Genomic DNA, 15,845 nt, shown 5'->3' with positions numbered 1-15,845 from the left:
GAGTTTCTTCTGATATGGTTAAATCAAAAATAATGTGAAATTATTATTTCTTATCTCCTGGCTGTCATTTATTCCAGTCTTTCATGCTGCCCTCTTACATCCTACATCTCATCCCAATTGATAGTTACTTAAAAAAGTAATTTTCTGTTGCTATTAGTTTTAGTCTATTACAGGTAAAGCAAAAGAGAACGCTTCAAAACATTTTTTTAAAATGCCTTATCAGTCACTGCATCACACAGATGCTTTTTAAAATGCTAATGCATGCTCTGGTAGAATTTAAGTAATTGCTATAAACAGTGTTCACGTTTGAAGTGCATTTGTGCTTTTGGTGGTAGGGAGAAGGTGGAGAATAGCATAAACCTCAGCATTCCTGTTCATTGTGATACCTATTGATGTTAACAAGGTCAGCCAGAGGGACCTAAGTCTGCTTTGTCTCTGTAAGTCATGTGGGGCTCTACAGTCTATTTTTTCTAAGTCCCTAAACAAGAGTTGGAGCCTCTGTAAAACCTCTGTGTTCTTAAACACATTTTGCCTGGACCAGAATTTGTATTTTTAAGATAACTATCTTTCAGGACTATTTCTCTGTTGAACACCACACTGAAGTTTGGATCTTGTGTGGTCATTGCTAACTTCTACTGTCCTGAATATTGACACAATAGTGAGATCACAGTTCTGAAACCTTTCTGAACTGGGATTTAGGGATGCACTATTAGATCTGGAAAGAGATGCCTGTCTAAAGTGCAATTTTTAATCTGAAATAAATTTTACATGCCTGTTCCTAAATGGCCTGTTTGTAGAGGAACTGTGAGAAATAAAAGCTGTAGTTTATGGAAAAGAAGGTCTCATTCCTCTAAACCAATTATATTTATCTTTATGCATTCCTAAAGTTTTTGGGATTTATCCATAGACCTTTATGGCCCAGGAGAATTCATTAATCACATTATTTTCAATCAATAATCTTACATAAGCCACCTGTCTGTGTCTTTCATGTGTGTGTTCTTATTGCATTAACTAGAAAAAACCACAAAGTTTTTGAGTAAATAGATTGTTGCAAATAGATTCATAACTTATGGAAACATCCTAAAACACTCACAATGGCCATGTATACTTTAAAGCTTAGAAATATATTTGATTTAATTATATCAATAATCAGAATTCTGAAATTTTCTTTCTCCCTTACTTGACTTGTTGGATAGCAACTGTACTTGAAAATATTTGATTTATAGGATACAAGGCTTGAACTGAAAAGCACCTCCTACTGCGTATTAAATATCTCGTGTCTTGAAATTCACTTTGGGTTTTAACACTTCCACATGGTTGAAAGTGTGTTTTGATGCATCTTACATTCTTTAGTTTTTGGAATCACTGTGGACTGTTAATGAAAAATACAGCAAAAGGCATGGAAATAAGTACCATCAAGAATGAAATAATATATCAGAGTTCAGCAGCTGGCAATAGACTGATAGCAGAGACATGAACAGTATGTGGAATATCCTACCCAACTGGGATGTTAAGAGCTGAAACATTGTCCCTTTTGTGTTCTACCCTGATTAAAATTTAAAGAGAGGATAGTCAAATGTAAGCAGTTTATTTAGGAATTTGTAATTTGGACTCTTTTGACAGGCATTAAGATCAAAGCAGTCTCTCAGCAAATGCTATCTGAAAGGAGACACTTAAGAGCTAAAAATACCAGTTTGCATAGGGAAAACCCATCTGGAAAATGCAGCACTGCACATGAGATCAAGTGTGGGATGCAGGAAGAAAACATGTTGGATCATCTGTTTAACTTCTCACATTCAACTTTTGCAACAAAAACTGAGTGAGACCAATCCTGTACTGAACCTTGCTTTAGTAACTGAAGGTTCCAGCGGTGCCTTTGGATTTTGGTTTGTAAAATTTTCTGGTCTAAAGGAAAACTTCACTCTTTTTAAATCCACACATTTTATAGCTTTTCACAACATTAACCAGAGGCAGTTGAGCTGGCATAATCAAGGGTAATCAAGACTTGGGAATGTGTTCGGTTGTTGATTAGGAGGCAGGAATCTCTCTAGCAAGCTTTACTGTCACAGAGAATGCATGTAGAGCTCCCATGGTAGAAAACAGTGATTGAGATAGTATTTTCACCCACCTGATGTCTAGGAATTGCATGATTTTCCTGCAAATGTTAATGATTTACAAGAGAGAAGAACAGCAGGAGCCAAAGCTATTCTTTATGAAGTGTGTGTATGTAATTCTCCCTTGTGGATTGGGGTCTTGCAGTTACAGATGTCTGAAGAGACATGCAAGGATTCCAGTGGTGTTTAAGTGGTTGCTGGAGCCGATGATTTGCTGAAGACTTCCACTCTGTCTTTCAACAGAATGTCTCAAAAAATTAGAATTTTACTGGTTTTAACGTGCATGGACATTGATGCATGTATAAACTATGGGTATCATTTATATAAGGTCAGTGGGTAGCCAGGCATATTCTGTCCACTGCTGATGGTGAGTAACTCCATTGGTACTACTAATCCTTGATTAAATTCCTGCCTTAAGTATATGCAATTCAGTGTTTTATACTGGGAAGATGTATGAATGTTATTATACTGATTTCACAAATCTTTCCAAATAAGATATCTGTGCTGGAGTGAACTACCTTTATACCTAAATGTGCACTTGCATAATAACTATGTTTGGGGCAAAAATAAATATGGCAAATGGACCTTGAAATTTGGTTGCACCTGTTCTCATAAGTCATAGGCATTGGGTCAGTTATTTTGTTTCTCTGTACATAAATTATTTAAAAATGTTAGGAATGTATTCTCAAAGCAAAAAGTGAGACTTTGTGTAGTAACTCTTTTCTGTGTGCAAGTAAATTGAATTTTATCTGACTAGATTATTGTATGTTTTGTCCATGTTCAGCAACCATTTTTTCCACTGTGTTTCCCAATTACTGTCAAGAAAACAAAGAGTAAAGAAAATAAGGTTTATTTACAAACACTATCATTGGAGGGAGCATCAGTAATTTTTCTGTTTCTTGCTGTCTTGTGAAAAAGAACAAAGACAAAATGTTCCTGCTAGCTGTAGGTATGGTGTTTTCTTCACAAAGGTTCTCAATCTATCCATGGCTGCATAACCATTGCCTTCCTGGCATTTGTAGTTTATTACAGACCTTGGACATGTGATATAAATAAGTTAAGTCTCAGTATACACTCATTAAAAGCTGTTCATTTTGTTAAACACAGTGTTAAATAACCCTGTATTTAGGTTGTTAGTGATGGCATTTTTTATCATTCCCTGAAGTATAATGCTTTGGGCAAAGTAGAAGTGAAAATGGCATTGGTTGTGTCACTTCATGATATAACACTATACTCTTTATTGACATTTTGATGGTTAGGATATGCACTAGGCAGTTTGCCCTGTGTGATGGATATCTTTTTAACACACCTCTCTTCAGGCTACAAGACAGTAGCTGCTCCTTGAATAACAGATGATTCTTTATCTCTTAATGTTGTGCAGAATCCATAAATAAGAGAAAGTAAACTGTGAAGTAAACAAGTAAACTCAGGTGCTGAGGTGAGAGGCTGCCCTGCCAGCATGATATGTGGTGGGGCACTCTAGTGCTGCCCAGGGGGTTTCCTGACCTGGAAAGCCCTCAGGGAGCTCCACAAGGACATCAATTGGTTGAGGAGTATCCAGGAGTCCAAGAGAGAAATGGATTACAGGAATCACATCCTACCTTCCCTGGTAGAAACCTTTTAGGCAAACAGGACACAAAAGATTCCCTGTCATCTTTCCACCTGATTGAACATGTGACTTAAGGGATAGGGGGCAATGGTGACAACTTCCTGCCTGTTGCAGCAGTTGCATCTCCTCTGTCATTTCCCCACCTTCCCCACTTTGTCACTATTAAGAGTTTTAGAGTTACAGATGGAGCTACTGCTGCATTTCTGAGAAAAAGATTTAAAAATCTGCTGAAAAATCTCTAAAAGTATGGAGCTTTGTATGTATCAATCATAATTAAAATGCGTGGAAGACAGTGTTAGAAAGATTGTTTCAATTGTTTAAGAAGTCTCAGGTAACACAGAGTAGCTTTATACTTTCAGTAATTTTGTCAAGTCTAGCATAATAATAACCAGATATGTCAAACCTTGATCCTTGATTTAAGTAATTGTATGCAAAATAGCTGCTGTTCTTAGCTGTGTTTTAATAACATGCCTACCAGTACAAAGCAGAGGTCAGTGAGCAAGATGGTTTCATTCAGCCTTGTGGGACACAGTGTTGGGGATTATTAGCAAGAGTGAAGCACTTTGTAAACAAACCACTGGAGCTGTCGCTGTCCTCGTGACATTCTCAAAAAATGCTGCTATTGGCAAATTGCACAGAGTTTAGCTAGAATAATTTGTTATCTCCTAACTGCTTTCTGACAGCATATATCAAAGCAGTATTTAAATTAAAACCAAACATGTTTCTTCCTGATAAAAGGTACACTTAACCTCCCAGCTTCTAGAAAAAATTCTGTCTTTATTGACTTCTTGAGATGCACAGCTGTAGTGCAGCTGCTTTCATTTTAAAGCTACAGGAACCCAATCCACTCTCTATCTTCAAGTACTTGAACACAATGTATGTTCTTGTCTCATCAAAATACAGCAAGCATCCCCAGCTTCGGATTTCATATTTGCATATGTAAGGAAAAAAAAATCTACAGCTTCTCTTCCTGTTACTTAAAACTTCTGTAGGTATGTATTATCGGTATTTTCCAGCATTAACTGCCACTTCTTCAAAATTAACATTTTAGCTACTCAGTTTATTCTTTATTCTTGCTGCAAAAACATTGTGGATGTGAAGTACTGTCTTAAGTACTTTAGCCTTTTCTTTGTAGAGCTGCTGTGCAATGAAAATTACCAGAATCTATGCAGTCTTCATTACTCCTATCCAGTAGCAGTTGATACCAGCTTAGTTTTGCTACTCTGCCTCTTGGAAAGATTGGCAGGAGGGTAGACATGTTGTCCCTTCTCTTAGTGCTGTCATGCTCTTTTCTGCCGTTCCTATAAATATACTTATATATTTGACTGAAAAGTAGAAAGAGCACACAATGAATAACTGCTCATCGACCTCACACTTCCTCAGCCTAATGGATGCCACAATTGACCAGTGTTTTGCATAAAGAAAATAGGTGCTTTGGTCTTCTAGAAACTGATTGGGAACAGACACTTGTAATTACATTTTTGATTTATATCAGTAATCTGTCATCTTTAGAAGTTGCTGCAGATTCAATTGCCTTGCCATAACTTTGTGTATACAGAATGATGTGTTTGTTGGTTTGCTATTCCAGTGTATATATACACACTGTCTCCCTTAGAAGTATTTCTGGCAAGTACCAGTTCTGATGTAGAATATACAAGTAAACAGCAGGGTAATTTTTATGATAATGTATGGTAAACAAATTCAATGAAATTATAAGAGGCTTCAAACATGTGTCTGTTTTGGAGTGAAATGGGAACTGTCACTTACTTTTAACATAATTCTCAGGAAGGACTATGTGGGACAGAATGTAGAATGTTGAAATTTTGGTAAGTAAATAATGCTGGATTAAACCAGCAGGAAACATACTGCTTGTTCCAGATGCAGTTTCCAATTACCAAATTATGTCAAATAACAATATATGAGAAAACCAACCAAATTTGTAGAATACTGTTTATTAAGTAGGATTTTGCTTTACCAATACATACACCTATAATTATGAAAGGTTACAATATTTGTGAGAAACATGGTCATAATAATCTTATTTTGTTGGAATCACTAATACTGTTGATGAATTTTTCCACATGTTTAATCTTTCTGACTTTTCTTTCCAGTTTGACAAATGAGCACACAGAAAAGCAAGCAATTCTAAAAATGGTGTAATTTATTGTAGAGTTACTAAGTATGTATCACATATGCACTGCATTGGACAATCAGTATACAGAAAATGGGACTGGAGGGGAAATTTGAAAGTTAAATATGCACAGTTTCATATTTGTTGTGTCTAGTTGGTAATAACACATTGCCCTCTATTGTTCCCATAGTTGTCCATCTTCCTGTGAGTATCCTAAGAAAAAAAAAGGGACTGTCAGGAATTTAGGGAGTACAGTTACATACCAAGAAATTTTGTAATTGGGCCCTCTGCATAAAATTCAGCACTCAAGAAGGCACAGAAATAACTCTTTAGAGGGCTGTCTAGGCTAACTGACTGGTGTAGTCATTTTTATTGCATGTTAGAGAACCTGTATAATATGTTTGATTTGGATCACAAGATATAGCTTGAGATATGAATTTATACTGAGGGGAACAGAAGACTCAGTAGGAAATTATTACTGATTACTGAGTAACAGTTACTGGAGCAAGTTTAATAATGTCTTCAAATTATGGTAATACTATTAAATCCTACTCAGTCGTGCTACTGGGCTCATGTTTTTTCCCTGTATAAAGGCTCAAAGTATAGGTCTGTCAGTCACTTCTCTTTTTAAAGTGAATTCTGTTGGTGACAGTAAATCTGGATGCATGTTAATTGCTCTAAACTACATCTGTTTCCCTTGCTGATGACTTCCCTGATTTTGCTACTGTTTGTTGGGCTGCCAGCTCAGTACAGCATGGCTCTGACTGCAGCCATGAGATGTTCCATGTATTTTGCATAGATTCAGAAAGGACTCAAGAGGAACAGATCTATTCTTAGAACAGGATCTTTTAAAGATTATACCTTACAATATAAAATCAATGCAACAAAGGTCTGACTCTACTGACATCTTCTGAAGCAAGTGCACGCATCTGGTTTTGAATTCCCACTGGGGAGAATCATTGGAATAATCTGCAGGTCAGCTAAGAGCAGCCAAACAGAAGAAAGGGTGGAATGTATTCCTCTGCATATCTGTCATTTGTAGCTCTACCAATTCTGAGCCAGCTGGTGTAGAGCAATTACTACATAAGTTTCAGTATTAAGTTGGAAAACTTTCCAAAAAACAAAGGGAAGAAAAATGGTGAGCATTTCATGCAAGGAGGAATTAAGGCTACATTTGGTGTGTCAGAGTTTTTAAATGAGGCTCGTATGTTCCAGAGTACAAGCTTGTTTTGCATGATGCTCTGCTGTTGGAGCATGGCTTGCCTGGGCACTCAGCCCTGGCATGAAAGGCACTAGAATAGTTTGGAAATTAGGAGAAGCAAATGGTGACACAGTGGATGTTCATTTGTGCATAGTCTTTCTTAAATGGCTCCTATGAAGAGACTGAAGCAATGTAATGGAAACAGCATGAAAGGAGCTGAGTTGACTTCCCAAAAATGGAAGTGTTAAAGTTAAATTTTGACACAAGTGTCAAAATTAATTTTTTCTTATTTGGTAGTCAGATTATCTGTTTTTGTCAGATGTGTATTTCCTATGTTGACTTCAGAGTTTTAGATTCACTGTATTTTTAAAGTTACACTGTAACTTAAGAATTTGTAAGTGACTGGTCTGCCAGCCTGCCTCAGCTCTGAGGACAGCAGTTTTTAGGCTTATTTGTCCCTAGCCGTCTGCTGAGATTTCATGCTTTCTTTTCAGGGCATATATTGCTTGGCATGTTTCCCCTTCTTGACTTCTGTTACTGGCTTAAACCAGATGGGCCACAGGTAATTAGTTTGGCTTCATGAAAACTGTGTAGGCTACTCCATGGCAAGAACAGATCTGTGCTTCTCCCTGTTTGGAGAGCAAGGACTGCAAAGACAATGGCTGGGATGGGATGTGTGTATTAAAGAAGAGTTCCAGCTCTTAATGTTTTGCAAAAAATTCATTAGGTACAGAGATACCATTCTGCTTCCTGATAAAAATATAGCAAGTTTTCACTTGTCAGTCTGTTAAAATTCACAGTCCCCCAGTGATATGAAGCACTAGGATTGTATGAAGGAACCACTCCCAGGGCTTCTGTGTTGTGAATCTGTAGCACTCAGTTACACTTTTCTTGCTTGTCGAGCTGTCTAGGTTTTGTTGGTTTTAAAATATCTACATTAATCTTCCTTATCTGAGAATTTGGTAAAGAGATTTTTGCCACTGAGAAAATTTAAACACATTCAGTAATGTGATTTGTGGTCTTCAGTAGAGATGTTGTTTATTTTGAATTATGATCTTTTCTGTGGACAAGGGACCTTTTGCTCTGAAGGCAGAAAAGAGCCCTTTTGCTCTGAAGGCACCTGAGTGTCAGCATTGCTGAAATAAGTGCACCAGAAAAAGAGTGCACAGGTAGGGCTGCAGGTTTTTACTTCTGAATTTAAGCTACTATTCAGAATAATAATATTCAGAATAGTAGTAGAGTGCAAGTAGTAGTATTGGAAGGTGAAAATAATTTTTTAAAAAGTCAAAATAAACTATGACTACATTAATTTTACTAGAAGTTTATCTAGGAAACTCTTAAAATCTACATATGAATGGATGTTAGAATTCCCAGACTACCTACACCTTTAGAAGGTTCTCCCTAATGTCTAGCCCAGGTTTGCTAAAGCAATTATCATTAGAATCATTATCATTATCAAATGAACTGCTAAACTCTTGTGTTTCCATTAAAATTCTCCTTTCTCATTTGCTCATTCTTTTCTAATTTTTATCTCTTGGGATGATGTTTCTCTGACTTATTAACAATAAGATGTCCTTTCTTACTATGTAAGCAAAATGAGATTTGGAGATGTTAAGATGGTCTTTAAATGGGAGGGGAGGGAGCCTCCTGCTTTTGTTTCTGCCCTTATCTGTTCCAGCACTTTAGTGTGGGAAACTGGCAGAGTGTTCTCTGAGTAGAACCAGATGAATAACCATGACTGGAAGAGTGTATGTGACCAGAGAGAATCACACTGGTTTTATGGAATAACCTTTCAGTTTGATTTTTAATTCTGTTTTAAGAGGAATAACACTTTTGTACAGAGATAGTAAATACATTAAAAAGTTGGGAGGAGAAATTTATACTAACTTGGTGTTTGTGTTATTTTTTCTCCTGAAATGGACTGACCTTAACATTGTGGTTCAATGGACATTTTTGGGTTTGAAATGTACAGTCCATGATTTGTCATATTGATCTGAGTTTGTAGGACACAAGATCAGATACTGTGTTTGGATCATGCTTCACCTGTTGCAACATTTTGTCCTTAGAAAGGAATTAGAGAGAAAAAAAAAATCTGTATTTCAGAGGCTAGTGAAGGTACTTGAGTTTACAGTAAGCATGTGCATTTTCTGAAATGCCTGAGTAACATGCATCTCTGCAAAAGCCTTGATCTGTTGTCTGGGAGGATGTGCTTACTGAGGGAGAGAGGTCAGAGATGGAGAAGATGCTGTGCTTTTTACAGTCTGCATTCAGCTGCATGGAATTCATCCCCCACTATGTAGAAATCTGCTTTTGTCTAACTGAGGATCTCTTTTTTGTTGGTTAAACATTCAATATGGTCATGTTCTTTTGATAGCAGGGATTACATCTCTAATTATTGTTCATGGCTTTGAAGAGCAGTATTGTTTCAAGATCCTATTGCTGACTTGGCTGCTTCATACAGTGCTGTTGTAGACAGACCTTAATTCCGTTTTTAGCCTGATTCTGAGGTAACAAGGTGTCTGTAAGCCTTCTCTCTTACATTTTTCATCTCTCTGCTAAAGCTTCTTTGGCATTTGACCAGTTTCAAGCCAAATTGAGATAGGCATAGAATTTTAATAGTCAGGTTCCTTTTACTTCATGAAAATATGTACCTGGACAGATGAAGATAAAAAATCTTTTTTTCCCCCTAGACCCAGGTGTAAGAGGGCATTGTAAGTGAAACATCTACTAGATGAACTAGTACATTGTAAGTGAAACATCTACTAGATGAACTAGATGCAACTACCAGAAATGTAGTTGCAAAACATACATGGAAACAGGGATTCACATAGAATTGTTTTCTAAGTACTGATAGTGGAAAATTACTGCACTGAGCTGTCATCCTGAGAGTTTTGAAAAACCTGAAGTGAGAAAGGGTAGTTACAAAACTGTCGAGGATTTTTTTGGAAAAGGAAATGGTTTCAGATTGAACTTGGTTACACATTTGACTGTTTCATTATCAATGCCTATAATTGTGTGATGAACAGAGCAGTCATTTAGCTCTTTCTTCTGTTTTCTATAGAACAGACTTCATGCAGGAAGAAGCAGTGAATTTTTATTCAGTGATTTTGCATGAACTGAATTCAGTGGTCTGTGTTAATAAAATGCAGTAGCATTATCTTGTAGTGCTCCTACCTGCAACGAGCTATGAAAACCAATAATATCTCAAGATGAAGAAAGCTTTGCAAACAGTTGCTCTACAGAAAATTATACATGACAAGAAAATTAAGTCATTACTGAGAGGCTGACTTCTGAAATAGAATCATAGTGGAAACAGAAAATCAATCAGTTTTCCATTATGAAGGCTATTCAAAGATGAGGAGACAGGAAACCTCTCTTTTATAAAGGAGGGTGAAGGTGAGGTAACCCTACAAGAATGCAGTTTGAACTTGCAGGGAATAGCAGTCAGTTAAAAGACCTTTTTTCTCCTTATTTGATTTTGAGAGTCATTGTAGTGAGACAAGAAGTAATTGAGAATGTAGATTCATTTGAAAGTAAATGAAAGCAGCTTTCATTCTTGAAGTATTTTTTCCAGTCTTTCAATATGAAAGACTACAAACTCAAAACCTTAAAAAAATACTTATCAGTAAAGCGTTACTGGGAATTTTGAGACATATAACTGTATGTAATTTGGAAGATTCAGGTAATAAACATTCTAGGCTGTGAAACAAACCCCCCTGCAGTTATTTTAGACATTAAAAGATAGAATACTAAAAAGAGACTGTTGAATTCTAGGCTGTGTATATAGAAATACCAAGGAAAACAGGTGGTTTCTTCTAGATCTGTGATGTTGTCCCAATAATAGGGATTTTGTATATACATGTGGCAGTGTGCCATTGGGAAATGTTGACAGATTCTCAGGAATGTGTGCAAATAAGACTTGTGCTCTCAGGGGAATCATCATTGTGTGAGTTCTGCCAGGTTGCCATTGCTCCCTTACTTGAAGGGAGAACTTGTAAAGATTATGTTGTATTCCCGAGGCTTTTTATGGGAAGGATTTTGGTGGATGTTATGTAAGGCAGCTTCTTTACTGTTTGTTAAAAGGAAAATACATAACAGCATAAAAAATGTCCACTTAAGGTTAAAAGAGAAATTAACTGGAAAACTCTCATTTTCTCTTTGCAGTGTCCTTTTGTTCCTCCACCCCCTTTCTGCACACCCAGCAGTCTCATGCTCTGTTTCCTATCCTTAGTGTTAATCATTTCCCAGCACTGATAGTTTCTACTTGTAGAAATTTTTGTAGAGATTTTGTAGAAAGTCACCTCTCTGAATTCCTGATGTATGGTGCCTTATCCTTTAAATGTTGAGTTGGAGTGGCAGACACTTTTTAAATTAATTCCAGATATTTATTTTTACAGGGCTAAGTCCATATTTCTTATAAATTGTAACAAATATTTTAAAATACCATAAAGAACAGATATTATATCCATTAGAAAATTTTGTTGGTCCAAGAAATTTAAGCGAGTGCTTACATTTGGCTGGTATTTTAGAAATAGAATTCTACAGATTTTTCTAGAAAACAGAAAATTGAAATATATGGGATAAATATCATTCCTTATTAATAGTTGTTTCAAACCAGAAAGAAAAAAAAATAAAGCTTCATTTCTTTGAGAGGTGCTTTTCCTTTTCAATAGCAAGGAAAACACATTCACCACAAATTGTTAGTTTAAAATATTAATTGTATAAGATAGAGGCTACAGTTTGATTTTCCTTTTACTGTGGAATTTTATATCATCCTCATTACCAGTGTCTGAGCATTTTCAAGTCACTCTTTAAGTGACAGAACTGATACCTGTCACACTTTTCATGTCTTTTCTTATGGAGATTTATTTATGCACTTCATACTTTGCATTGGTGTAGTCTTGCTTAGATATTTCCCCTGCCTGAAATATACATGCAAAAAAAAAAATAAACAACATACCCTGTACTGAAAGTAGACCATGAGTGTAAGATGAATTTTTGGATCCTGAATTGTCAATCAGAAAAGTAGTTTGAGTGATGAGTCAAGTCTGAACACCTCCTAGCTTTGCATCTGCTTTTCACCAGAGCATTTATCATTGCCAGAGAAGCTCTTTCATCAAAACATGGAAAGCATATTGGATAAAGAAGACATAAAAATACAATATAATGCCTGGTTGCATAGGTTGAGACATAATATTGCACTGCCACATTGAAACTGGTTTGAAAGGAGCTAAAAACTCCAGTGCTTTCTCTATAATAATGCAAACCAAACCTGTGACTATGAGGCCTGAGTAAGTTTAAAACCTATTTAATAGTAAAAAACTCTCAAGTACCTCAGATTTAAAAAACAAAATGGTTCTTGTTCATAGTGTAAGGCAATGGTTTTCAGCAATCCCAGAAAAATCAGTCTTGTCCTCTTGTCTTTCCTTTCTTCCCAGTGTCTGTTTCATTGGGATATGCACTGAGTAGCAGGCTTGGTTGTAGATTCAACTTATATAGTTCAGTTTTTCAGTTGATTATAATTCACATTCATGTATTTTGTTCAATCCAGATTACTGAAAACCTCCATGGATGCTGAATAGCTATAGTTGGTACTATCAGGAATGCCGGGGAATTTCAACCCTCTGAGGATATCCATAGGTGAATCTGGTTTCATTCCAGTGCCCTGTGCTCCAGTAGAGTCAGGGCAATGTCACCAGGCCCATCACTCGTGTGGCCTCCCCAGTGCCCCTGCACCATGGAACATTGCTGCCCCAGGGAGCGAGTGCTGGCATGGGATGATCCGGGGGGCTGGAGCTCCAGGGCTGGGGATTGAGGGGCTGGGAGTACCAGCTGTGCCACCCTTTCTCCATCCTGTCTTCTTTCTTTCTTCTCCCCTCCTACATCATTATCCTTCTCCCAGCTGTGGGAGGGTTTCAGGATCTTGGGAGAAGAGTTTGGGTCTGGTTTTGCAAACAGGCATAGAGGAGCCCTGGCTTGCTCTAGACCGGTGAAAGTTTTAAGAGTGGATTTGCAGAGAAAACTCAGTTGTTACACTTGTCTCTCCTTCTGTAATGTCTCTTAATCTTCTTCATAAAGTTTTAAATTAAACAAGCCATGTTAAAAAAATAATCCCAAATGAAAGTGGAATCTGCCTCAGTTTAGCAGACTAGAAATATTCAGCAAACTGGGTAAGTTAAGCCAAATTCTCTCCAAGACAGTGGTATTTAGGCTTGAGTGTTTTAGCAAACAAGGATAACTGTAAGTACAAGCTTTTGTTTTGTTTTGTTTTTATGGAGGTTTAGGTTGGAACCTTAGGAGAAGAGTTCAAGACATGTTTGTACAATGCTCTCAGGTATTTGGGGAGATTGTCAGGGCTGTCCTGTGCAGGGCCTGGAGTTGGACTTGATGATCCTTGTGGGTCCCCTTCCAACTCAGCATATTTGATCATTCTGTGATTCTATGTATATTGTACAGAGCTAATAAATGATGATGAAGCTTCTGGCACTTCACTGACTATTTTAGAAATGGTATTAAAAGTTTAGAAGAATGACAAGCTTTTGACTTAGACTTGGAAAGTATTACTTTCATGGACTTTGCATAATCTGTGCCAAGTCTCCTCACTTTCCCTGCTGGATTTCTCAACAAAGTAGTCAGTAGAACATACCTGTCCTTGAATTAAGTTTACATAAATATCAGAATGATTGAAAAATCTCCAATTTGAAATATAATAGCTGTTGAAAAAATATCTGGGTTTTATTCTTGAGTGCCAGTTTTCTTGACTCAGGACAATTCTAAAAGCATGAGTTAAATAGTCCTGGTTTTGTTCCAGTTGAGTTTCCCAAAGTGCTTGACTAGAGCAGAGTTGACTATTCATTGAACTGGTGAATGGTGCTTGTTTTTTTGAAGAGTGCTACTGTTTTAACACTATATGTTAATGGACAAAGTATATTCATTGCTGCTGGGTTTGTTCTAAGTTGGAAATTTGTGCCCTTGCCACTCAGATGGCATTCCTTTGTAACAGAAGTAGTTGAGTTACAAAATTGCTTTGGAGAAAATGATGGCAATATCCACTTTAACCTGTGGGTTTCTTCTTAAGTTACACATGCAAATTTCATTAAAGTACTACCTGGCTAAATCTATAAAGCAATCCAGCTTGCCCTAATATCTAACACACATTATAATTACTTTTTATGTTTTTCCCTTCAGGAGTAATCACAATCAATTTACTGAAAATGGGTTTTGCTGGAATTTGCATTGGGAAATTGCTTTGCCCACAGATATCCAAGTTGCCATAACATTGTTTCAAAGATGTGTTTATTATTTAATTCTTGTAGAACAACTGTAGTTTGCAATTGCAGTACATCACAAGCAGATGACTATAAAAAAGCCTGAGGTCCACCAGTAGGTTCCAGAAGTGAAGATTTTTTAAAAATTTGTTAAAACCCTTGAAGGAAAAGAATGGGATTTCTCCTTCCTGTGACCAGTATATCACTCGTTCTGAAAATCTGACAGGTGTGTTATGTGATTTAATCTGCCCTAGTTTGTAACCTGCATTTTGTTCACCTCTTTCCTTATGCAGTGGAACACAAAGTGTCCTTGTGAACTGATAAATGAACACTGTTATGCTCTGGTGATCCATGCAGCACATATTGTTGGATGTAGAATTTGCACGCTGATCCAAAAAGGATAAAGGTCAAAATGTGTGATTTTTCTGTTTATTACTTGCATCTGTCACTGAGCATCTTTTTTGTTTTTTCATTTAAGATGGAACGTGAGTGGTTTTAAAAGCATACCTTGCCTAGATAAGGTTTGGCTTCTAATTTCCAGCTCAAGTAGCAGTTTCTGGTACCATTGGGAAAGTCTGGATTCTCCAGTCTCTCTCCTCTGCTCTCTAGAGGAATCTTGTACAATGCTATAAGTTTGCCTCTTAAATGGCAGAGATGTACTGCAGAGTTTTTAGCTGTTAAAGTACCTTTTTTTCCCTTCTCTCTTTTTTGCAATGTCCCCCTATGTTCCAGATTATCCTGGACAATATCCTGCTTGTCTCATGTTAACATGCTTCACAGCCCTCTGGTTGAGGACAGGGTTCTTCTGGCAGTAGCTTCTCCATTTTAGTCCAGTCCCATCTTTGCAGTGTGATTAAGGTTGCCTTATGTTGCCTGCTGTGCTGTTTGTGCTGCTATTTTGAAATTACAAATTCTCTTTGAAACAGATTCAATGTTTTCGGGCAACTTGTGTGAATTAATTGCTTCCATCTTGAATGATTGAAGGAAGTCAGTAGCCTCTCTGAGTCCAAAACAGACAAAATACACACCCCCTTACCCAGGAAGATAAGGTAGATATTAATCCAGGTCTATATTTTTTAAATCAAGAGTAAGCAAGATAAAGGGGGAAGAATGGTTTCTCATATTTAATACCAAGATGTGCTGAAGGCATAACTAGACTTTTGTCTAGAAAAGGTGATAGAATGGATTTCTTCTTTCTTCTCCCCGCCCAAAGAAAGAAATGGTCCTGTTTTTGTCTTAAGAAAACAGGTTTTCTTTCTTAAGTATGGTATGAACTGAAATTGTTCTTTTTGATGTCAATAAAAAAATTACCTTTGGTTTATTTTTCTATTAACAGCTGCACCCCCCCCATTTATTTAAGTATGCCTTAGTTTTGTAAGTGTCAAAACCAATTCAAGAGCCCAAGCAATTAAATGTTTTGTAAAAGCTTTTAGAGTTCAATTGATTGCTACCTAAGGCAATTTGATTAGTCCAGCTCTTATAATGACTATTGTACCCATGTAACCATGCTGGAAATGTTTAT

General features: G+C 36.8%; 1 protein-coding gene across 3 annotated transcripts in view; it reads left to right on the top strand.

The window, feature by feature from the left end:
- CHID1 (chitinase domain containing 1) overlaps positions 1-15,845 on the top strand; it is a 96,791-nt gene that overhangs the window by 19,951 nt on the left and 60,995 nt on the right. The gene's annotated exons all lie outside the window — the stretch shown is intronic.

The sequence above is a fragment of the Agelaius tricolor genome, unplaced genomic scaffold, assembly GCF_023055355.1.
Source record: "Agelaius tricolor isolate 1412-34295 unplaced genomic scaffold, bAgeTri1.0.p SCAF_5, whole genome shotgun sequence".
NCBI classification, from domain to species: domain Eukaryota; kingdom Metazoa; phylum Chordata; class Aves; order Passeriformes; family Icteridae; genus Agelaius; species Agelaius tricolor.
This window is presented reverse-complemented; position numbering and strand designations above follow the sequence as displayed.